The sequence below is a fragment of the Oryctolagus cuniculus genome, chromosome 20 (assembly GCF_051225735.1).
Source record: "Oryctolagus cuniculus isolate XC-2025 breed Fujian yellow rabbit chromosome 20, ASM5122573v1, whole genome shotgun sequence".
Taxonomy (NCBI): Eukaryota; Metazoa; Chordata; class Mammalia; order Lagomorpha; family Leporidae; genus Oryctolagus; species Oryctolagus cuniculus.
Genome location: NC_142886.1, coordinates 55303128 through 55327727, shown reverse-complemented (window position 1 = coordinate 55327727; position 24600 = coordinate 55303128). Strand labels below are relative to the sequence as shown.

At 44.4% G+C, this 24600-nt stretch overlaps 1 pseudogene across 1 annotated transcript; it reads left to right on the top strand.

Moving 5' to 3' along the window:
* Positions 1-5887: 5887 nt before the first annotated feature.
* Positions 5888-6567, top strand: LOC100342392 (protein tyrosine phosphatase type IVA 1 pseudogene; annotated as a pseudogene). Its single transcript, XR_016226406.1, has one exon. The product of XR_016226406.1 is annotated as a protein tyrosine phosphatase type IVA 1 pseudogene (transcript).
* Positions 6568-24600: the final 18033 nt, after the last annotated feature.

The window sequence follows — 24600 nt, the reverse complement described above, 5'->3', positions numbered from 1 at the left end:
ACAGGAGCAGTGGACAGCACTGTGGGATGTCATATTTGCTCTTGGCGTAGTTGTGCTGAGGAGTGAGAGAGGCACAGCTGAGTCGCACTCACCACACACTTTCAACATGTGGGGCTGCCTCTGTATCTATCACAACTCGACAGCATTGGGAAGCAAATTGCCCAGCAGAGAAATTGTGAAGAACAGACAGACAGACACCAGCACGTGGAACACCACACTCAGATGCACCTGCATGAAACCTGGTCCCCTGTGCATCTCTCTGTCAAAAACAGAATCCAGCCAAAGTGCTCCATATTCATGAACTAACTTGTGAATGAGGTCACTGTAGTTGGAGATGGGACTGCAAATGTCTAGACATGGTGCCCTCAGATCGCTTGGACACATCCCTCAGACTTCATATTCCCTGTAAGCAACAGCAGGATTTGGCAATTGTTAAAAAAAATTTATTTTATTTACTTTATTTATTTAAATGACAGAGTTACAGAGAGAGGTAGAGATACACAGAGAGAGGTCTTCCATCCGCTGGTTCACTCCCCAGTTGGCCACAATGGCTGAAACTGTTCTGATCTGAAGGCAAGGGCCAGGAGCTTCTTGGGGTCTCCCATGTAGATTCAGGGGCCCAAAGACTTGGGCCATCTTCTACTGCTTCCCAGGTCATAGCAGAGAGCTGGATGGGAAGAGGAGCAGCTAGGACTAGACCGGCGCTCATTTGAGATGCCGGCGCTTCAGGCCAGGGCTTTCACCCAATGTGCCACACACCAGCTAAAGTATGAGATTGGTGAACTTTTGGGGTGGGAGTTCACGGACTGGCACTTTTTGGTCCATAACTGATATTTCATTGGTGTTAATATCCAGCACACAGGTGTTTTGATGTGTACTCAATTCTTAACACACACACTAAAACCTAAAAAGCCATGAATTGCTTTTTTAAAAAAAGTTATTTCAATGACATTCGACTTCAAATTTGGAAGAAACACATTCATGTGCCACTATCTTCAAAGACTGCTCTTGCATAAATCCTACCCAGTCACAATTTAACATCATATACACGAAAAACTCACTATTTCAACCCTTCACAGCACATTAACAAATTCATTAGGTAAACTGGACAACCACAACCAATGACGGTACAGAGCACACATCGCTCCTGGAGCTGTTAGGTGGAGTGGGAAGTCCTGTGTGAGGAACAGAGGTGTAGAGTGTGGAGGTGCCTCCTACCAGACTAGAGCCCCTGGACACAGCACAGCCTGTCTGTGATTCCTTCAGTAACTGTGCACGTGTTCAAGGGAGGTATCCCTCATGCCAGTATCACATTTCTGTGCTTGTGCAGACACAACACAGGGGCAGGCACTGTTGTGCAGTGAGCTGAGCCCTTGTTGGGAGCCCACACCCTGTGTTGGAGTGATGGCTCAAGAACCAGCCTCTCCACCTCAGGCCCTGTGTCCGGAGGGTAAAAACGTAAAGGTGGGGCCGGTGCTGGGACATAGTATGTTGCAGACCAAATCTGCAGTACTGGCATCCCACATGTGCACCGGTTCAAGTCCCAGCTGCTCTACTTCCATTCCAGCTCTCTGCTACAGCCAGGGAAAGTGGTAGAAGACAGCCCAAGTCCTTGGTTCCTTGTACCCGCATGGGGATCTGGAAGAAGCTCCTGGCTCCTAGCTTCCAAGTCCCTAAGGTCTAGCTGTTGTGACTAATTGGAAAGTGAACCAGAGGAAAGACGATTGTGCTCTCTCTCTGCGTGTCTCTCTCCATTCTCTCTCTCTCTCTCTCTCTCTCTCTCTCTCTCTGTCTCTAGTTCTCTCTGTGTGTAACTTTGACTTTCAAATAAATAAATAAATGTTCAAAATATAAATTAAGGGCCCGAGCCAGGGCTCACTTGGCTAATCCTCTCTCTGCAGTGCCGGCATCCCATACAGGTGCCAGGTTCTAGTCCCAGTTGCTCCTCTTCCAGTCCAGCTCTGAGCTGTGGCCCAGGAGGGCAGTGGAGGATGGCCCAGGTGCTTATGCCCCTGCACCCACATGGGAGACCAGGAAGAAGCACCTGGCTCATCTCTTTGGATTGGAACAGCGCTGGCTGTAGCTGCCATTTGGGGAGGGAATAAACAGAAGAAGACCTTTCGCTCTGTGTCTCTCTCTCACTGTCTATAACTCTACCTCCCAATAAATAAATATATATTTATATAAATTTTAAAAAGATGAATGAAATGCTTTTATGTCCATTATCTCACAACAATTTCCAGGTCTCATGGCATTAATCGACTACTTAAGACGCCAGACACCCTCGTCTGCCCTGGGCCCTGTCCTGTCTGAGGCGTCTGACCCCATACCTGCTATATAGGGGAAGCACATGCAAATAGGGCTCCCTCTGCCCATGAAAACCAGCCCAGCCCTCACCCTGCAGCTCTGGCACAGGAGCTCCAGCCCCAGGACTCCCAGGTGTCTACTCAGTGATCACACTCAACACAGACGCTCACCATGGGGACTGGGCTGCGCTGGCTTCTCCTGGTCGCTGTGCTCAAAGGTAATGATGGGGAACGCGGGGCACTGAGTCTGGGAGAGGATGTGAGTGAGAGACATGGAGAGTGTAAGTGACAGCTTCCTGACCATGTCATCTGTGTTTGCAGGTGTCCAGTGTCAGGAGCAGCTAGAGGACTCCGGAGGAGGCCTGGTCACTCCTGGAGGATCCCTGACACTCACCTGCACAGCCTGTGGATTCTCCCTCAGTAGCTGCAGCATGGGCTGGGTCTGCCAGGCTCCAGGGAAGGAGCTGGAATATATCAGAATCATTAGTAGTGGTGGTAACACATACTACGCGAGCTGGGCGAGAAGCCGATCCACCATTTCCAGCAACACGCCCAGAACACGGTTTCTCTGCAAATGAACAGTCCGACAGCCGCGGACACGGCCATCTATTTCTGTGAAAGGGACACAGTGAGGGTCCTCAGGCTGAGCCCAGACACAAACCTCCCTGCAGGGACGTGAGGCTCCACCAGGGGGCGCACAAGATGCACCGAACCAAGATTCTGGTCCTGCACAGGTGCAGAGGGAGATGAAGCCCTGGTTTCAGGTCAGGGAATTGAGGTTTCCTCTCCTTTAACACTTTTCAGGGAATAATTCTACTTTTTTTGTTTCCGACTGATTGCAGATTCCGTGGACACCTCCCTGGGATTTCATATTCATTGTACCATCCAATGGTGCTTGAACATCATGTAATAATTGTTTCTCGTTTTTGATGCTTTTCCATATGGTTTTACTAATTAACCTGACACAGACTTGTACCAGGGTTATCATCTCTCTCTACCTCCATAAAACATGTCAGCTCTGGTATGTCTGGTAATAGCCATTCTAACAGGAGCGATGTGATATCTCAATGTGCTTCTAACATGGACATACATGATGGTCCCAAATTGATAGCATTTTATATGTCTGTCTATATATCTTCTTTTAATAATGTATAGAAATGATATAAATTTTAAATTTATCATTTTATTTGAGACCTTGTCTTTATGTATTTGTCCAAAACCACAGAGAGACTGAGACTGACAGTGATTTTCTAATTCCTGCATCACTTCCCAGATGGCTACAAAAGATTCAGCTGGGTCAGGTGACAGCCAGGTGCTTGGAATTCTGTCCAGGTCTCCCACGTGGGACTACTTGGAACCTCACCTACAGCCTCCCAGGGTGTGCTTAGGCAGGAATCTGAAACTGGAACCAAAGTATGACGCAGCACTAAGCATCCTGACACAGGAGGCAACAATCCCACAGGCTAACTCCAGTGCTGCTCCTGTCACCACAATTGATTTCTTCCCTTGGGATTCAGTTGCTTGAGATCTTTGAACATTAGGAAACAGGCCCCTAATCATATGTATAATTAATCTTCAATTATTTTAAGTATCTATTTATTTTATTTTAAAGACAGTGTTATAGCAACAGAGGAAGAGACAAACAGATGGAGGGAGAATCTTCCTTCCACAGGTTTCCTTCATGAATGTCTCTAAGACTGGAGATGGCTCAGCCTAAAGTCAGGAGCCTGGAACTTCCTCCAGATTCCCACAAGTCTGGAAGGTGGCAAACCCTTGGGTCATGGTAGATAGTGATCACCATTGCACTTCCTACCTCTGTGAGTTCAAGCGTGTGGACTGCATATATAACTAATGTCACATACTGTGTGTCCACATGTACCTGGATCATTTCTGTTAGTATGTACGCTCCAGGTTGACCCACATTTCCTAATGACAGAACAACCTCCTTCTTAATACTGAATAATATTCCATGTCCAAATGGGAAAGAATCCATTCACTGTTTTATGTACACTTGATCTTTTTTGACTGAACTATTGTGAGCAAAGCTACAACCTGAACACAGGACTGGGGATGAATTGTGACACAGTGACTTCTACCCAGTGCTTGACCTCAACTCAGAGTCATGGTTACTAGACACAGGGAAGAGGGGGAAACAGGGGACGGCTGATACCAGGACACAAAGCACCACCAAAGGCAGGAATAAATCTGCCCACACCACAGTGGGCTGACTCAGTTCACCACAACCCATGACAGGTTCCACAAATAACTAGAACTGAGGTCTCCAGGCCTCCCAACATAGTGATGGAAAGGAGGTGGAAATGTACATGACAGGGAGTTGATCTGTGCCCATTTCTACCATGCACATTCCAGTAGCACACTACACCCCACTACCATGTACAGTGTTCTGTGTTCAGGAACAGTTTTAAACAGTTTAAATAGTTTTTAAACTTTAAGGCAATGGATGAATAAGGAAACAAAACATAGTTAACCTTAAAAAATACACTTGCAGTCCTTCATCTGTTTAAAAGTGGGTGACAGGCATTAGGAGAAAATTGGCTAAGTCCCCACTAGGGACACCCGAGTTCCCGTCAGAGAACTGAGTGAGCCCAGCCTCACGGCTTCCCACACTTTTTCCTCATAATGCATCATGGGAAACTATAGATGACGCTACAAGCAAATGAGCACCTACCACTGACGTTGGAATTACAGACACAGTTTCTTGCTCCAGGGTTCAGAAAGACTAACTCCTAGGGGTCATAGGCATTTGGGATGTCTGGGGCTGTCAACCCAAAGGCAGAAATCTCCCATTGTCACCTTTTCTGTCCATCTCTACATTTCTGTATCTCTCACCCCTTCTCTCTCTATCATTGTCCCAATGTCTTTCATATAGATGATAAAGAACTAATGGTTGGCCTCGGCGCGCGTATTGGCTCCTTCGGCTGCGGGCCGGCTCGGCGACGAGCTCTCCTCCTAGCCGCTCACTGCATGGTAGAGTGTGGTGCCCCCGCCGCTGCCTGCATCGCTGCCGCCGCCCCACGACGACAACCTCCGCCCCCTGCCCTGCATCCGCAGCTGCCGCCTGTGTCGCCGCCGCCTCGGGACCGGCTGTATGATTAGGCCACAATCTTCAATGAGTAAACATATTCCTCAGTTCTGTGGTGTTCTTGGTCACACATTTATGGAGTTTCTGAAGGGCAGTGGAGACTATTGCCAGGCACAGCACGACCTCTATGCAGACAAGTGAACTGTAGAGATTCGTTACTTCTCCACCAAGAAGCCCCCATAAAAGTGGTTAACCTGGACACAGAAGTGTTGGATTGAAATCCACAGAGCATTTTACAAGAGTTCTGACCTGGATGGGGTAAACCTCAGTGCACTTCCTTTCTATTGCCTCAGTATTACTGGATTGAAGAATTGCTGCTTCTTGTTAGGAGGTTCATTTCATTTCCCATTACTCCCAACTTCATACTTAAAGCACTGAGAATCACAAGTGGAAGATAGTGAAGTAGACTTCAGTTTCTTTGTGTAATTTCTGTATTCAGTTTTTTTTAAATTCTTTCATAATCCTATTAAGTGTTTTTTAAGTAAATTAACATGGCCCAAATGAACCGCCCAGCTCCTGTGGAAGTCACGTACAAGAACATGAGATTTCTTATTACACATAATCCAACCAATGCAACATTAAACAAATTTATTGAGGAACTTAAGAAATATGGAGTTACCACGATAGTAAGAGTATATGAAGCAACTTATGACACTACTCTTGTGGAGAAAGAAGGCATCCATGTTCTTGATTGGCCTTTTGATGATGGTGCACCACCGTCCAACCAGATTGTTGACGACTGGTTAAGTCTTGTAAAAATTAAGTTTCGTGAAGAACCTGGTTGTTGTATTGCTGTTCACTGTGTTGCAGGCCTTGGGAGAGCTCCAGTGCTTGTCGCCCTAGCATTAATTGAAGGTGGAATGAAATATGAAGATGCAGTGCAGTTCATAAGACAAAAGTGGTGTGGAGCTTTTAACAGCAAACAACTTTTGTATTTGGAAAAATATCGTCCTAAGATGCGGCTGCGCTTCAAAGACTCCAATGGTCATAGAAAGAACTGTTGCATTCAATAAAACTGTGGTGCCTAATGCTATTGCCTTGGAAGAAGAACTTGAGACAGGATCTAATTTGTCATACATATTAGCCAAAGGGTATTGAAAATTAGTTTTACCAGGCCACGAGTTTGACAGAATTGCAACCTCTATCTTTGGGTTATAACCAACTTATTTGGACATTTAGCAAAAGATGCTGATTAGTATTTAATTTTAAATAAATTTTAATTTTAAATAAATTTTAAATTTAATTTAACTGATGCTGTTTAGTATTTAAAATGTGCTTATCATTTGTACCAATTGACTTTTCCTGAAATCATGCAATATTGAGTTGTATCTTAAATCTATTCCCATGCCAGAATCTTATCAATACATACGAAATTTAGAAAGGTTAGGTGCCAAAATACCCAGCACAATACTTGTATATTTTGTGTCATACAGAATTAAAATCCCAGGAACTATGAACACTCTAGACCTTATGTGGTTTATTCCTTCAGTCATTTCAAACATTGAAACTAGGGACTATATGGTTATTTGCCTGCTCACTTTATGTTTACATCTCCCACATTCATACCAGTATACATCAGGTTTGCTTAACCATTGATTTCTTTTTTTTTTTACCAAGTCTTATGATTATTTAATGTTTCTATAAATCTTTTGCTGTTAATATAAAACCTCCATTTTGAAAAATCTACATTGTACAGAAGCACATGTCTTTAATGTCTTCAGACAAAAAAAGCCTTACAGTTAATTTAACGTTTGCACTCTGAGGTGCAGCTTAACAGGGAGGGCCTGAGAAAAGAATGGGAGGGGGCTATTAAATATTTTTAGTAGAATGTTGCCTTTGTCTTGTGCATAACATGTAGAATATGCTCTTTAATTTAGTAAATATTTTTAAGAGGTAGAGATGCTTTGTTATTGTAGCTTAAAATTCTTAATCATAAAATTTCTGAAATTCTTGTAATTTTTTCCATACTTATCAAAAGCTGTTTACCAATTTATTTTTGTTTGAAGTGTGATTTTTTGTCCTTCCCAACCTCTTGCAAAAAAAAGTGGGTTTCTGCTAATGAATTGAGCAGACATCTAATATTTTATATGCCTTTTGAGCTGTGTAACTTAATATTTGAATACTTGATAATTTGTTTTATTATGTAATTGATAAAATGGTGATGTGTATTAATGTTAGTTCAACCATATATTTATAATGTCTGGGAATGTGTGGTTATAGTTCTGTGGGAGAATAATTTGTCAGCGTTCACCAGCTTGTAAAAACTTAGTGCGAGAGCTTAAACATCTAAATAAATAATGAAATGCAAAAAAAAAAAAAAAACTAATGGTTATTAAATAAATGAGGGACATGATATTGCTAACACTGGATATTAAGGGTACACACATATTAGAATGAAACAAGGTCATTGCCTTCAATCTTTTAACATTATGATAGCATAAACATTCATATGATCTGAATCCTATCATAGCCATCAGCCTACAAACCTAGGACACCACGTCTGCCCTGGGCCCTGTCCTGTCTGAGGCGTCTGACCCAATGCCTGCTACATAGGGGCAGCACATGCAGATAGGGCTCCCTCTGCCCATGAAAACCTGCCCAGCCCTCACCCTGCAGCTCTGGCACAGGAGCTCCAGCCCCAGGACCCCCAGGTGTCCACTCAGTGATCGCATTCAACACAGACGCTCACCATGGAGACTGGGCTGCGCTGGCTTCTCCTGGTCGCTGTGCTCAAAGGTAATGATGGAGAACGCGGGGCACTGAGTCTGGGAGAGGATGTGAGTGAGAGACACAGAGAGTGTGAGTGACAGTATGCTGACCAGGACGTCTGTGTTTGCAGGTGTCCAGTGTCAGGAGCAGCTGAAGGAGTCTGGGGGAGGCCTGGTCACGCCTGGAGGAACCCTGACACTCACCTGCACAGTCTCTGGATTCTCCATCAGTAGCTATGGAGGGAGCTTGGTCCGCCAGGCTCCAGGTAAGGTGCTGGAATAAATCGGATACATTAGTAGTAGTGGTAGCGCATACTACGCGAGCTGGGTGAATGGTCGATTCACCATCTCCAAAACCTCGAGCACGGTGGATCTGAAAATGAACAGTCTGACAGCCTCGGACACGGCCACCTATTTCTGTGCAAGAAACACAGTGAGGGGCCCTCAGGCTGAGCCCAGACACAAACCTCCCTGCAGGGGCGCGCGGCTCCACCAGGGGGCGCACGAGACGCACTGAGCCCAGATTCTGGTCCTGCACAGGCGCAGAGGGAGATGAAGCCCTGGTTTCCTGTCAAGAATTGGGGTTTGCTCTCCTGTAACAGTTTTGAGGGAAGAATTCTACTTTTTGATTCTGTCCCTCCCAACTTCAATGACGGGGAGAAAGTCTGATGTAAAAGGAAGAAGTCCTAATTGAACGATTTGGTACATGGACAGCGACTGTCCTCACCAGGATCAGAGATGTGGGAATATTGAGGACACTATTGAGTCTCTTCCAACCTGACTCAGGACAGCACCCTCAGGGCACTGAAAGCTTTGGACTGTTTCAGTTTTCCCTGTGTAACCAGGGACAGCCGAGACAGTGCCGTTGATCTGTTAAACAGCAACTATTCCACTCAGCCCTCTCCTGCCACAACCAGCAAGTGTGCACGGAACCAAACTTTGACTCTACATGTGGGTGATCCACACTCACTTTCTGCAGACTTTAACCCGACCTGCATTTCCCCTTTAATCCTGGAACAGTCTGTGGTCCCTGTGTGAATGTCACAGCACTCAGGGATGTACTGCAGCTCAGCTGTGTCTCAGGCTGAGCTTCTGCAGGCACCTGGGAAGCCTACAGGGACTTCCTCATCCTCTAGGTCCTGGGACCCTCCTGGGGGCTCCCTGTCTGAACTCAGGAGGGAAATGCACTGGACAATAGCAGTCAAGGTCATAACTGAATGGAAAGTGTTGGGTGTGCACTTCCAGCTGATCTGGTTCTGCTCCAGTGTTGTGAGACCCCCTGCACCTGTTGTGGTTGAGGGAGAGCAGAAAGTGGGACACACAGTGGCTGTGCACTCTGGGGCTGGAGTCCACATCATGGGGAGCTGTGTCTGTGGCTCCAGCATGATGACCAGTGTCCTGAGGCTGAATCACAGCTGCAGGAAGAGCCAGTCCCAGCGACAATGTGTCCAGAGTCCCTGCTCTTCACTCCATGTCTATGCTGACTGGCATCATCAATCCATTTGGAGGCTTTCTTTAATATACAGAGGGAGTCCCCCAGGCTGCATATCAAAATTCTGGACACAGCCCATTTACACGCTTTCCCATACTTGTACTGACAGTGCACCTGGAAGACAGTAGATGATGGATCTGTTATGAGGCCCCATCACCAAGGTGGGAACACTGATGCAGTTCCATGCTCCTGGGTTCCAGCTGCCAAGCCTTGAGTGCACTGCCTCCATTTATCATCTCCATAAAACATTGGCAAGCACAACACCAGCATTTTCTGTTTTAGCCATTTGATTTTTATAAATGTTTGATAAATATTAATTTGATATATACATATGAGGTACAATTATGTTTTGTCATTCTTATTGACATGTTCATCACAAAATCCACATGTTTCCATGCTAGGATGTCAGTTGTCTCCTGTTTTTTTTTTTTTTTTTTTTTTGACAAGTAGAGTGGACAGTGAGAGAGAGAGACAGAGAGAAAGGTCTTCCTTTGCCATTGGTTCACCCTCTAATGGCCACCGCGTCTGGTGCGCTGAGGCCGGCGCACCACGCTGATCTGAAGGCAGAAGCCAGGTGCTTCTCCTGGTCTCCCATGTGGGTGCAGGGCCCAAGGACTTGGGCCATCCTTCACTGCACTCCCTGGCCACAGCAGAGAGCTGGCCTGGAAAAGGGGCAAACGGGACAGAATCCGGCGCCCGACCGGGACTAGAACCCAGGGTGCGGGCGCCGCATGTGGAGGATTAGCCTAGTGAGCCGCGGCGCCGGCCAGTTGTCTCCTGTTTTGGAATTCCGTAGACCCAATATTCACTTCACTGCTGTCACCATGCTGTACAGTAGATCCCTCAACATGTGGATCCTGTGGGACTGAAACTCTGACCTTGCTCCAATGTCTCATCTGTTCCATGCCCTTTTCTTCCATTATTGATTCCTTCTTCTAAGAAAATTTCACTGGATTATATGTGTGAACACTCGTGAATGACGCTGCTTTAATTGCACATGGAACTGCAGTTGTATTTTCTATGGAGACTGTGAATCCCATGCACATCTCCCTGGGATTTCACATTCCTGCTACCCAAAATGCTGTTTGAAGATCCTGTGATAACTGTATGTCTCAGTTTTTGATGACTTTCCATAATGGATTTACTAATTTACCTGACTCCAGCCTTGTGCAACCAGAGTGGTCATCTCTCTTCCTTCACAAGAATTGTCAGCTCTGGCTTGTCTGGTAATACTCATTCTAACATGAAGGATGGGACATCTCATTGTGCTTCTAAAATGTGCATACATGATGATCTGACATTTATCGCATTTTATATGTTTGCTTTTATATCATTTCTTAAAATTATAGATATAATATACATTTAAAATTTGTAGATTGTATTTTAAAATTTGTCTTTATGTATTTGTCTAAACCCACAAAGAGACTGAGACTGACAGTGATCTTCTAACTCCTGGTCAATTCCCAGAGGGATACAACTGCTTCATTGGATCATGTGACAGCCAGGGGCTTAGAATTCTGTCCAGGTCTCCAAAAGGGAGTACTTGGAACTTCACCTATGGCCACCAGAACCAAACTAGGATGCAGCACTAAAGAACCTGACACAGGAGGTAGCAATCCCACATGCTAACTCCAGTGCTGCTCCTGTCACCACCTTATCAGTCACTGCATTTAAGCAATTGATTTCTTTCCTTGGGATTCACTTGTCTGTGTTTATTCAACATTTGCATATAGGCTTCTAATGATATGGATAATTAATCTTTCATTTATTTTAATATCTATATATTTTGTTTGAGAGGCAGTGTTATAGCAAGAGAGGAAGAGACCAACAGATGGAGAGAGAATCTTCCTTCCACAGATTTCCTTCCTGAATGGCTGTATAGGCTGGGATGGCTCAGCCAGAAACCAGGACCCTGGAACTTGCCCCAGTTTCCCACAGGGCTGGAAGGTGACAAACCCTTGGGTCATGGTAGACAGTGATCTCCTTTATACTTCCTACCTCTGTGAGTTCAAGCTTGTGGACTGTATATATAACTAATGTCACATACTGTGTGTCCACATGTACCGGGATTATTTCTTTTAGCATATTAGGCTCCAGCCTGACCCATGATTTTGTAATGATAGAATGACCTCCTTCTTAGTACTGAATAATATTCCATGTCCAAATGTGAAAGAATCCATTCACTGTTTTATGCACACTTGCTTTTTGCAGATTGAACTATTGTAATCAAAGCTGCATTACCTGAGGCCAGCGCCACTGCTCAATAGGCTAATCCTCCTCCTGCAGCTCGGCACCCAGGTTCTAGTCCCGGTCGGGGCGCCGGATGCTCTCCCGGTTGGTCCTCTTCCAGTGCAGCTCTTTGCTGTGGCCCGGGAGTGCAGTGGAGGATGGCCCAAGTCCTTGGGCCCTGCACCCACATGGGAGACCAGGAGAAGCACCTGGCTCCTGGCTTCAGATCAGCGCGGTGCACCAGCCACAACTCGCTGCCCGCAGCGCCTATTGAGGGTTAAACAACGGAAAAAGGAGGACTTTTCTCTCTGTCTCTCTCTCTCTCTCACTGTCTAACTCTGCCTTTCAAAAAAAAAAGCTGCATTACCTGAATGCAGGACTGCAGGTCAATTGTAGCACAGTGACTTCATACCCAGTGATTGACCTCAAATCAGAGTCATGATTACTAGACATGAGGAAGAGGGGGGAACAGGGGACGGCTGATACCAGGGCACAAAGCACCACTCAAAGGGAGGAATAATTATGCTCTGTGCCTCAGTGGGTTGCCTCAGTTCACTAGAACCCAGATCATGTTCCACAAATAACTAGAACTGAGGCCTCCAGGCCTCCCAACACAGAGTGATGGAAAGGAGGTGGAAATGTGCATGACAGTGAGTTGATCTGTGCCCATTTCTACGACACAGATTCCAATAGCACACTACACACCACTAACGCATACAGTGTTCTGTGTTCAGGAACAGTTTTAAACTAAGGCAATGGATGAATAAAGAAACAAATCATAGTTAACGAATCCACTTGCAGTCTTTCATCTGTTTAAAAGTGTGCAGCAGGCACTAGGACAAAATTGGCTAAGTACCCACTAGAGACACCCGTGTTCCCATCAGAGTGTTGCTTGAGCCCAGCCTAACAGATTCCAATACTCTTTCTTGATAATGCATCACGGGAAACTGTAGATGACCCTACAAGTGAATGAGACCCTACCGCCAACGTGGGACACACAGTTTTCTGCTCCAGGATGTCCTAAATAGCACTCTGGCCTCAGAATCAGCCCTAAAGGCACTCGGATCTGGCTGAAAAGCCCATGAGAGTATTTCAGGCATGGAAAGCCAAGACACTCTGGCAAAAAGATCTCTGTGAGTGAGATCCCAGTGGAAAGAACAGGTCTTCAAAGAGGGAGGTGCCTTTCTCTGAAGGGAGGAGAGAACCTCCACTTTGACTATGACCGTGTCTAAACAAGATAAGAGTCGGAGAACTCAAGGGGCTTCCATAGCCTTGGAAACTCATAACTGGTGCATAGGGAGATTACTGATGCCATAAACAGGAGTGTCAATTGGTAAAGTCAACAACAGGAGTCACTGTGCACTTACTCCTCATGTAGGATTTCTGTCCTTAACGTGCTGTACACTGAGGCTTAATGCTATAACGAGTACTCAAACAGTATACTTCACTTTGTGTTTCTATGGGGGTGCAAACGACTGAAATCTTTACTTAATGTACACTAAACTGATCTTCTGTAAAAAAAAAAAAAAAAAAAAGAAAGAAAGAAATTATCAATTCCCAACTTGACTCTCACTGGGATTAAACATGACAATAGGTCTGATCTGATTTCATCATCATTTAAAAAAATCATCTATTATTTTTCACTTTATGTTTCTGTGTGGGAGCAAACTGTTGAAATACTTACTTAAGGTATACTAAGCTGATCTTCTGTATATTAAGATAATCGAAAATGAATCTTGATGTGGATGGAAGGGGAGAGGGAGTGGGAAAGGGGAGGGTAGTGGGTGGGAGGGACGGTATGGGGGGGAAGCCATTGTAACCCATGAGTCGTACTTTGGAAATTTATATTCATTAAATAAAAGATAAAAAAAAAGAAAGTCTAACTCCTAGATGTCTCAACATTTATGTTTCTCTCACTCCTTCTCTCTCTGTCACTGTTTCAATATCATTAGAAGAGTTAATAATGAACCAACGGTTGATTTAAAAATGAAGGACATGAAACTGCTAACACTGCATATTAAGAGTACACACATATTAAAGTGAAATGAGGCATTCGCCTTCAACTTTTTAAAAATAATAATAATGTAAAATTTGACTTGATCAGAATCCTATCATAGCCATCACCTTAAAACCCCAGGACACCCACGTCTTCCCTGGGCCCTGTCCTGTCTGAGGCATCTGACCCCATGCCTGCTATATAGGGGCAGCACATGCAAATAGGGCCTCCCTCTGCCCATGAAAACCAGCCCAGTCCTCACCCTGCAGCTCTGGCACAGGAGCTCCAGCCCCAGGACTCCCAGGTGTCCACTCAGTGAGCGCACTCAACACAGACGCTCACCATGGAGACTGGGCTGCGCTGGCTTCTCCTGGTCACTGTGCTCAAAGGTAATGATGGGGAACACGGGGTACTGAGTCTGGGAGAGAATGTGAGTGAGAGACACAGAGAGTGTGAGTGACAGCTTCCTGACCAAGACGTCTGTGTTTGCAGGTGTCCAGTGTCAGGAGCAGCTGGTGGAGTCCGGAGGAGGCCTGGTCCAGCCTGGGGGATCCCTAAAACTCTCCTGCAAAGCCTTGGATTCACCATCAGTAGCTACTACATGAGCTGGGTCCGCCAGGCTCCAGGGAAGGGGTTGGAGTGGATCGGATGGATTAGTAGTGGTGGTAGCACATGGTACGCGAGCTGGGCGAATGGCCGATTCACTATCTCCAGCGATAACGCCCAGAGCACAGTTTACCTGCAACTGAACAGTCTGACAGCCGCAGACTCGGGCTTGTATTGCTGTGCCAGAGACAGAGTGAAGGCCCTCAGCGTGAACCCAGACACAAACCTCCCTGCTGGGGCACGTGGCTCCACCAGGGGGCGCACAAGACGCACCGAGAGACTCAGACCCAGGACCAGATGCAGTGGGAGGTGAATCGCTGGCTCCGGTCCGGAAATTGGGGTTTGTGGTCCTCTAAACCTTTCCTACATTCCGATCTGGATGGATGTTTCAGTCCCTAACACCGATCACTGAGCAGAAGTTTTGGTATCACGGGAAGACGTCACATGAAGAAAATGGAGTCGTTTCTGGAGGAATGAATGACATCTCTGGGGTCCCCAGCATCTGAGACGTGAGGGAGCTCTGGGCACCCGGGGAGGCTTTTCTAGTTAGTACCATCATGCAGTACCCAAGATAGGAGGTGTATGGAGCAAAAAGTTTTATTGAGCTCACAGCTGTAGAGGCTGGAAGTCCAGGATCAGAGAGTGAGAATGTTGTGCCGTCAGCCATCATAATATTGTGAACAGCATGGCAGTCATCAGGCATTCTATTATTGTGAACACGGATGGGAGGGACCCCATCCCCACACAGGACGTCAGACGAGACCAGGACTGACTCTAGCAGCACTGTGCTCTGTGCAGAAGCTGGGGACCCAGGAGATCTACTGTGATCTCCTCCATAGCAGATTCCCCAGAAGTGAACAATCTATTTCTGTAAACATCCAGACCGTGCACCCCCTGCCAGTGCTGTTACGTTGGGGCCATGCTCAGCACTGAAGCTGTGAGGACAAACCACATCCACCACCACAGGCTGCTCCCAGCATTCTGTGTGGTCCTGTTCAGGGGCACTGGAGACCTCACCTTCCTCCATGAGGCCCTGACGTTGAATCCACTCATGGTGGGAGTCATCACTGGATGCACTCCCCAGAGACGATGTCATTCCACGTCTCCCAGGCACCTGTGCTAGTTTTACTCAGTGGTGGTCAGTGTGGGGGTCCCTGGGGCAAGGAGACCTGATCAGAGCTCCTGACTCAGTGTTCTGCTGCAGGAACTGGGTCCCAGCAGTGTGGCCCTTCCACCTGTCCTTACCCTCCTGCACAGCAGAGCCCACCCCTCCACCAGGTCCTCTCCCTCCTGCTGCTGGACCCTGTCCTGACTGTCACTTCCCCACTTGCCATGGTTCTCCTCCCCAGTCCTCAGCTTTGGGGGTGGAGCCATCCCCTGAAGATGCAGACTTCTGTGTCTTGGGGGATCAGTGCTGGCACAGTGTCTGGGGTGGACTCTGCTCATGTACATTTTCTACAGGATTTCACCAGGACATGGGTCATGATGGTTTCCTCCTGCAGGTGAATCACTTTCCTACTCAGTGGACACAGAGGAGCAGGGTCTGGGGCATTGAGGCTGAGGATGCTGTTCCTGCAGAGCCGTGAGCAGAGCCAGCACTGCTTGGTATGTGTGTGTGGTCGCTCCCAACTGAGCAGCTGAAGGCCGCATATTAGGTGGAACTTACCCTCCATACTTGATGCACGGAGCCTCCCATCATGTATGTAGGGACCTCACCACCCAGTGATCCCATTGAGAGGGGCTCTAGGGAGGGGAAAATACCATGAGGGTTGCTGCCTGCATTGAAGGGAACAGGACATTTGAAAGACCCTTCAGTAACTCAAGGTTTACCTCTCACACATGAGTCAGTAAGGAAAAGAGAGAGATGCTCCCACTCACTGCACTTTCTCCAATGTCGCTGTGGCCAGGTCTGCCTCCAAGCCTGGCCCAGTTTCAGGACAACAATCAGGTGCATCCACTAGAGTGACAGGGCCCAAATATCTTCCATAAATTTCTGGTTCCTGGGGCTGCAGGAGCAGGAATCTTGTACTGGGACCCAGAGCCACATATGAGAACCTGGCACTCCCCTGGGTAATGTGTGCATCTTAAACAGTGCAACTTTCAATATATTATCTCCTTTATTTCCATGAAATTTGATGAAACAGTTAAGACTAATACACTGCATATTTGTGCAAAATATCATATTCTTACTCTGCTTTACTTTTTTTTAACTATAATTTAATGAATACAAATTTCGAAAGTATGGCTTATGGATTACAATGGCTTCCCCCCCATAACGTCCCTCCCACCCACAACCCTCCCCTTTCCCACTCCCTCTCCCCTTCCATTCCCATCAAGATTCATTTTTGATTCTCTTTATATACAGAAGATCAGTTTAGCATACATTAAGTAAAGATTTCAACAGCTTGCTCCCACACAGAAACATAAAGTGAAAAATAATAGATGATTTTTTAAATGATGATGAAATCAGATCAGACCTATTGTCATGTTTAATCCCAGTGAGAGTCAAGTTGGGAATTGATAATTTCTTTTTTTTACAGAAGATCAGTTTAGTATACATTAAGTAAAGATTTCAACAGTTTGCACTCCCATAGAAACACAAAGTGAAATATACTGTTTGAGTACTCGTTATAGCATTAAGTCTCAATGTACAGCACATTAAGGACAGAGATCCTACATGAGGAGTAAGTGCACAGTGACTCCTGTGTTGACTTAGCAAATTGACACTCCTGTTTATGGCATCAGTAATCTCCCTATGCTCCAGTCATGAGTTTCCAAGGCTATGGAAGCCTTTTGAGTTCTCCAACTCTTATCTTGTTTAGGCAAGGTCATAGTCAAAGTGGAGGTTCTCTCCTCCCTTCAGAGAAAGGTACCTCCTTCTTTGAAAACCTGTTCTTTCCATTGGGATCTCACTCACAGAGATCTTTCATTTAGGCCTTTTTTTTTTTTTTTGCCAGAGTGTCTTGGCTTTCCATGCCTGAAATACTCTCATGGGCTTTTCAGCCAGATCCGAATGCCTTTAGGGTTGATTCTGAGGCCAGAGTGCTGTTTAGGACATCTGCCATTCTATGAGTCTGCTGAGTATCTCACTTCCCATGTTGGATCACTCTCCCCTTTATTTATTCTATCGGTTAGTGTTAGCAGGTACTAGACTTGTTTATGTGCTCCCTTTGACTCATAGTCCTTTCATTATGATCAACTGTGAACTGAAATTGATCTCCTGGACTAGGGAGATGGCATTGGTACATGCCACCTTGATGGGATTGAATTGGAGTCCCCTGGTATGTTTCTAACTCTATCATTTGGGGCAAGTCAGCTTGAGCATGTCCCAAATTGTACATCTCTTCCCTCTCTTATTCCCACTCATGTTTAACAGGGATCACATTTCAGTTAAATTTCAACACTTAAGAATAACTGTGTATTAATTACAGAATTAATCCAGTCATGTTAAGTAGAACAGACAAAAAAAACACTAAGAGGGATAATGTATTAAGTTGTTCATTAACAGTCAGGGCTATGCTGATCAAGTCACTGTTTCTCATAGTGTCCATTTCACTTCAACAGGTTTCCTTTTTGGTGTTCAGTCAGTTGTCACCAATCAGGGAGAACATATGGTATTTGTTCCTTTGGTACTGGCTTATTTCACTCAGCATGATGTGTTCCAGATTCCTCCATTTTGTTACAAATGACTGGATTTCATTGTTTCTTATTGCGGTATAGTATTCCAAAGTGTACATATCCCACAATTTCTTTATCCAGTCTACCGTTGATGGGCATTTAGGTTGGTTCCAGGTCTTGGCTATTGTGAATTGTGCTGCAATAAACATTAGGGTGCAGACCACTTTTTTGTTTGCCAATTTAAATTCCTTTGGGTAAATTCCAAGGAGTGGGATGGGTGGGTCGAATGGTAGGGTTATATTCAGGTTTCTGAGGAATCTCCAGACTGACTTCCATAGTGGCTTGACCAGTTTGCATTCCCACCAACAGTGGATTAATGTCGCTTTTTCCCCACATCCTCGCCAGCATCTGTTGTTGGTAGATTTCTGTATGTGAGCCATTCTAAGCGGGGTGAGGTGAAACCTCATTGTGCTTTTGATTTGCATTTCCCTGACTGCTAGTGACCTTGAACATTTTTTCATGTGCCTGTTGGCCATTTGGATTTCCTCTTTTGAAAAATGTCTATTGAGGTCCTTGGCCCATCACTTAAGTGGGTTGTTTGTTTTGTTTTTGTGGAGTTTCTTGATCTCTTTAGATTCTGGTTATTAACCCTTTATCTGTTGCATAGTTTGCAAATATTTTTTCCCTTTCTTTCGGTTGTCTCTTCACTCTCCTGACTATTTCTTTTGCAGTACAGAAACTTCTCAATTTGATGCAATCTCAATAGTTGATTTTGGCTTTGACTGCCTGTGCCTCCCGGGTCTTTTCCAGAAACTCTTTGCCTGTGCCAATATCTTGAAGGGTTTCTCCAATGTTCTCTAATAACTTGATGGTGTCAGGATGTAGATTTAGGTCTTTCATCCATGTTGAGTGGATTTTTGTGTACGGTGTAAGGTAGGGGTCCTGCTTCATGCTTCTGCACGTGGAAATCCAGTTTTCCCAGCACAATTTATTGAATAGACTGTCCTTGCTCCAGGAATTGGTTTTAGATCCTTGATCAAATATAAGTTGGCTGTAGAGGCTTGGGTTGATTTCTGGTGTTTCAATTCTGTTCCATTGGTCTATCCATCTGTTTCTGTACCAGTACCATGCTGTTTTGATTACAACTGCCCTGTAGTATGTCCTGAGATCTAGCATTGTGATGCCTCCGGCTTTGTTTTGTTGTACAAGATTGCTTTAGCTATTCGAGGTCTCTTTTGCCTCCATATGAATTTCAGCATCATTTTTTCTAGATCTGAGAAGAATGTCTTTGGTATCCTGACTGGAATTGCATTGAATCTATAAATTGCTTTTGGGAGAATGGACATTTTGATGATGTTGATTCTTCCAATCCATGAGCATGGAAGATTTTTCCATTTTTTGGTATCCTCTTCTATTTCTTTCTTTAAGAGATTTTAATTTTCATCGTAGAGATCTTTAACATCCTTGTTTAAGTTTATTCCAAGGTATTTGATTGTTTTTGTAGCTATTGTGAATGGGATTGATCTTAGCCGTTCTTTCTCAGTTGTGGCATTGCTTGTGTATACAAAGGCTGTTAATTTTTGTGGATTGATTTTATATCCTGCCACTTTGCCAAACTCCTCTATGAGTTCCAATAGTCTCTTAGTAGAGTTCTTTGGATCCTCTAAGTAAAGAATCATATCATCTGAAAAGAGGGATAGTTTACTTCTTCCTTCTCAATTTGTATTCCTTTAATTTCTTTTTCTTGTCTGATGGCTCTGGCTAAAACTTCCAGAACTATGTTAAATAGCAGTGGTGAGAGTGGGCATCCCTGTCTGGTGCCAGATCTCAGTGGAAATGCTTCCAACTTTTCACCATTCAATAGGATGCTGGCCGTGGGTTTTTCATAAATTGCTTTGATTATATTGAGGAATGTTCCTTCTATACCCAATTTGCTTAGAGTTTTCATCATGAAAGGGTGTTGAATTTTATCGAATGCTTTCTCTGCATCTATTGAGATAATCATATGGTTTTTCTTCTGCAGTCTGTTAATGTGGTGAATCACATTGATTGATTTGCGAATGTTGAACCATCCCTGCATACCAGCGATAAATCCCACTTGGTCTGGGTGGATGGTTTTTCTGATGTGTTGTTGTATTCTATAGGCAAGAATTTTATTGAGGATTTTTGTGTCTATGTTCATCAGGGATATTGGTCTATAATTTTCTTTCAGTGCTTCATCATTTTCAGGCTTAGGGATTATGGTGATGCTGGCTTCATAGAAAGAATTTGGGAGGATTCCCTCTTTTTCGATTGTTCTGAATAGTTTGAGAAGAAATGGGATTAGTTCTTCTTTAAATGTCTGGTAGAATTCAGCAGTGAATCCATCTGGTCCTGGGCTTTTCTTTGTTGGGAGGGCCTTTATTACTGTTTCAATTTCTGTCTCAGTTATGGATCTATTTAAGTTTTCTATGTCTTCATGGTTCAATTTTGGTAGATTGCATGTGTCCAGGAATCTATCCATTTCTGATAGATTTTCCTGTTTGCTGGCATACAAGTCCTTGTAGTAATTTCTGATGATTCTTTTTATTTCTGTGGTGTCTGTTGTTACGTTTCCCTTTTCATCTCTGATTTTATTGATTTGGGTCTTTTCTCTTCTTTTTTTAGTTAGTTGGGCCAATGGGGTGTCAATTTTGTTTATTTTTTCAAAAAACCAGCTTCTCGCTTGGCTGATTTTTAGTAATGGTTTTTTTTTTTTGGATTCAATCCTGTTAATTTCTTCTCTGATTTTAATTATTTCTCTTCTCCTAGTAGATTTGAGTTTGGTTTGCTGCAGTTTTTCTAGGTCCTTGAGATGCACTTGAAGCTCATTTATTTGGTACCTTTCCAATTTCTTGATATAGGCACCTATTGCTATAAACTTGCCTCTCAGTACTGCTTTTGCTGTATCCCATAAGTTTTGATATGTTGTGTTGTTATCCTCATTTACTTCCAGAAAGTTTTTGATTTCTCTTTTGATTTCTTGAATGACCCAGTGTTCATTCAGGAGCATGTTGTTCAGTCTCCATGTGTTTGCATACTTTCCAGGGATTCCTGAGTTGCTAATTTCCAGCTTCATTCTGCTGTGGTCTGAGAAGCTGCATGGTATGATTCTAATTCTTTTAAATTTGCTGAGACTTGCTTTATGGCCTAGTATGTGATCAATCCTAGAGAAGGTTCCATGCACTGATGAGAAGAATGTAAAGTCTTTAGATGTAGGATTGAAAGTTCTGTAGATATCTGTTAGATCCATTTGGGCAATAGTGTCGATTAAATCTGCTGTTTCCTTGTTGATCTTCTGTCCGGATGATCTGTCTATTTCTGAGAGTGGAGTATTGAAGTCCCCCAGTACTATTGTATTGGGGTCTAAGTCTCCCTTTAAGTCCCTTAACATATCTTTTAGATAGACCGGTGCCCTGTAATTAGGTGCGTATACATTTATAAAAGTTACATCTTCCTGTTGAATTGAACCCTTAATCATTATATATTGTCCCTCTTTGTCTCTCTTAACAGTTTTTGTATTAAAGTTTATTTTGTCTGATATTAATATGGCTACACCTGCTTTTTTTGTTTCTGTTGGCATGGAATATCTTTTTCCAACCTTTCACTTTCAGTCTGCATGCATCTTTGTTAGAGAGATGTATTTCTTGTAGGCAACAAATAGTTGGGTTGTATTCCTTGAGCCAATCTGCCAATCGGTGTCTTTTAACTGAAGAGTTATGACCATTAATTCTTAATGTGACTATTGATATGTAGTGACTTTGACCTGCCATTTTCCCAGAGATATTTTCTAGTATATGCTTTGAGCTTCCCATGCTCTTTTACTGGTGGTTTTTCTTCCTTTACCTGCTTTCATATTGATGGCCGTGTTTCTGTGTTTCCGAGTGTAGCACATCTTTAAGTATCTTTTGAAGGGCCGGACGAGTGGCCACAAAGTCTTTCAATTTCTGTTTGCTATGAAAGGTCTTTATTTCACCTTCATTCGCACATGAGAACTTAGCAGGATATAATATTCTGGGCTGGCAATTTTTCTCTCTTAGCACCTGTGCTATGTCTCGCCATTCCCTCCTAGCCTGTAGTGTTTCTGATGAGAAGTCTGCTGTGAGTCTAATTGGAGATCCTCTGAGAGTAATCTGACGTTTCTCTCTTGCACATTTTAGGATCTTTTCTTTATGTTTCACTGTGGTGAGTTTAATTACCACGTGTCGTGGTGAGGATCTCTTTTGGTCACGTTTATTGGGGGTTCTATGAGCTTCCTGTACTAGGATGTCTCTGTCCTTCTCCAAACCTGGAAAGTTCTCTGCTAGTATCTCACTAAAAAGGCCTTCTAATCCTTTTTCTCTCTCCATGCCTTCAGGAACTCCTAGAACTCGAATGTTGTTTTTTTTTTAATAGTATCCTGTAGATTCCCAACAATATTTTTTAGATTTCTAATTTCCTCTTCTTTTCTTTGGTTTGACTGTATGTTTTCCTGTGCTCTGTCTTCTAAGTCCGATATTGTCTCTTCTGCTTCACCCATTCTGTTTTTAAGGCTTTCTAGTGTGTTTGTCATTTGATCTATTGAGTTCTTCATTTCATTTTGATTTCTCTTCACTATCACACTTTCCTGTTCTACTAGTTTCTGTGTTTCATTTTGATTCTTCTTTAAAATTTCATTTTCATGAGAGAGATTTTCAATCCTGTCCAATAAGGATTTCTGTAGTTCAAGGATTTGCTTTTGAAAACTTCTAAATGTTCTTATCATAAATTTTTTGAAATCCGTATCTTGCATTTCTTCTATCTCATCATCTTCATAATCTTGGCTTGGGGTGTTTTGTTTATTTGGAGGCATCATAGTGTCATCGTTGATCTTGTTCCCTCGATTTCTGTGTTTGTTGCTTGGCATAGTTAATTCTTCTTTCGTCACTGTGCGTTTTTTTTTAATTTTTTTTTATTTTGTACTATGTCTGTGTTAAGTGGACTGCCTGCTGTTGGAGGAGCCTTGGAGGCTTGAGATGGGTGTGGCCTGAGAGCTCTGCTTGGTTCTTCAGGGTTACAGGTGTGCAAAGGTGACACCCTCAGGTTATGCGTGGTAAATCTCTCTCTATTTATTTATTTATTTATTTATTTATTTTATTTATTCAGGAGGTAAGTAATACCGCACCACAAGGCTGTGCATAATTGATGGTATTTAGCTTCCGATCTCTGGCTTCTACCCAAAGAGTCTGTGCAGCCTCTGTTTCTCCTCTGGACTCCCACTGGGTTGCCTAGGCTACTGAATTGTAGTGACTCAGTTCCTTACCTCTCCCCTGTTGTTATGTAAATCCAGAGAGGGGGCCTGCTCTTTGTCTCTTGCAAACCTTGCAAACTCTTGCAAACTCTTGCAAACCTTGCAACCTTGCAACCTTTTCAAGGTTGGCGGAGAGAGAAACCCCCCACCTTTTTTCCTTCTCTCCTGTAGTCAGTCTGGTGAACTTTCCCACTCCCCTCTAGATTCTGACCGCCGTTTCCCCGTCAATGTCACGGGTTACTGAGCTCACCTCCCCTTCCAGCGCCGATGTGTGGACTCAGAGCCCTGGGCGTCCCAACTCTCCCTGCTGGTGTCTATGTGACATCCACTCCCCTTCCTGCACTGGCCCGCAGACCCTGCGGCTCCTGCAGCTCGGCTTCCGTGCGGTGGGCGACCTTGTTCTCCCAGTAGGTCCTCCGAGTCACAGCCACTAGATCCAGAAGAGTTTCCTCTGCAATTTTTCCCTGATCCTTTTTCTGAGGCTACCGTAACCCCACTTTTATTAAAATAAATTTTCCTGGACTATCGGTGCGTGCCCTCACTATTCCGCCATCTTCTCTGCTTTACTTTTAGTTTCATTCATATAAGATTTTCAGATATTTTGGTTAAAAACTAATAAAAACTCATTCACCTGGGCCCCACAGAACCTACAAACTCAAGACCTTCGACTTCTGCCACAAAAATTGCATGATGCACAGGGCTGAACTGGATGAATCTGTTGTGAAGGAGTCCAAAGGGTTTCAGGCCTTAAAGTGACGGGAGGAGGTGGGCCGGTGCTGTGTGACACAGGGGCAGTGGGCAGCACTGTGGGATGTGATATTTGCTCTTGGCATAGGTGTGATGAGGAGTGAGAGAGGCACAGCTGAGTCGCACTCACCACAAGCACACTTTCAACATGTGCAGCTGCCTCTGTATCTATCACAGCTCAACAGCATTGCCCATGGAAGCAAAATTGCCCAGCAAAGAAATGTGAAGAGCAGACAGGCAGACACTGGCAAGTGGAACACCACACTCAGATGCACTTGCGTGGAACCTGGTCCCCTGTGCATCTCTCTGCCAAAAATAGAATCCAGCAAAAGTGCTCCTTTTTCTGCTGCTGGCAGGGAGTTCTGCAGACCTCACAAGGAAGCCCCAGTGAGTGCTGAGTGTGGACTGGGGCAGAGCTGAGTCCTGTGGTGAGGGGGCAGATCAGGTGCTGGACTCCTGTTAGCACATGGACTTGGGGACACATCCAGAGTCTGATGATTTCTCCTGT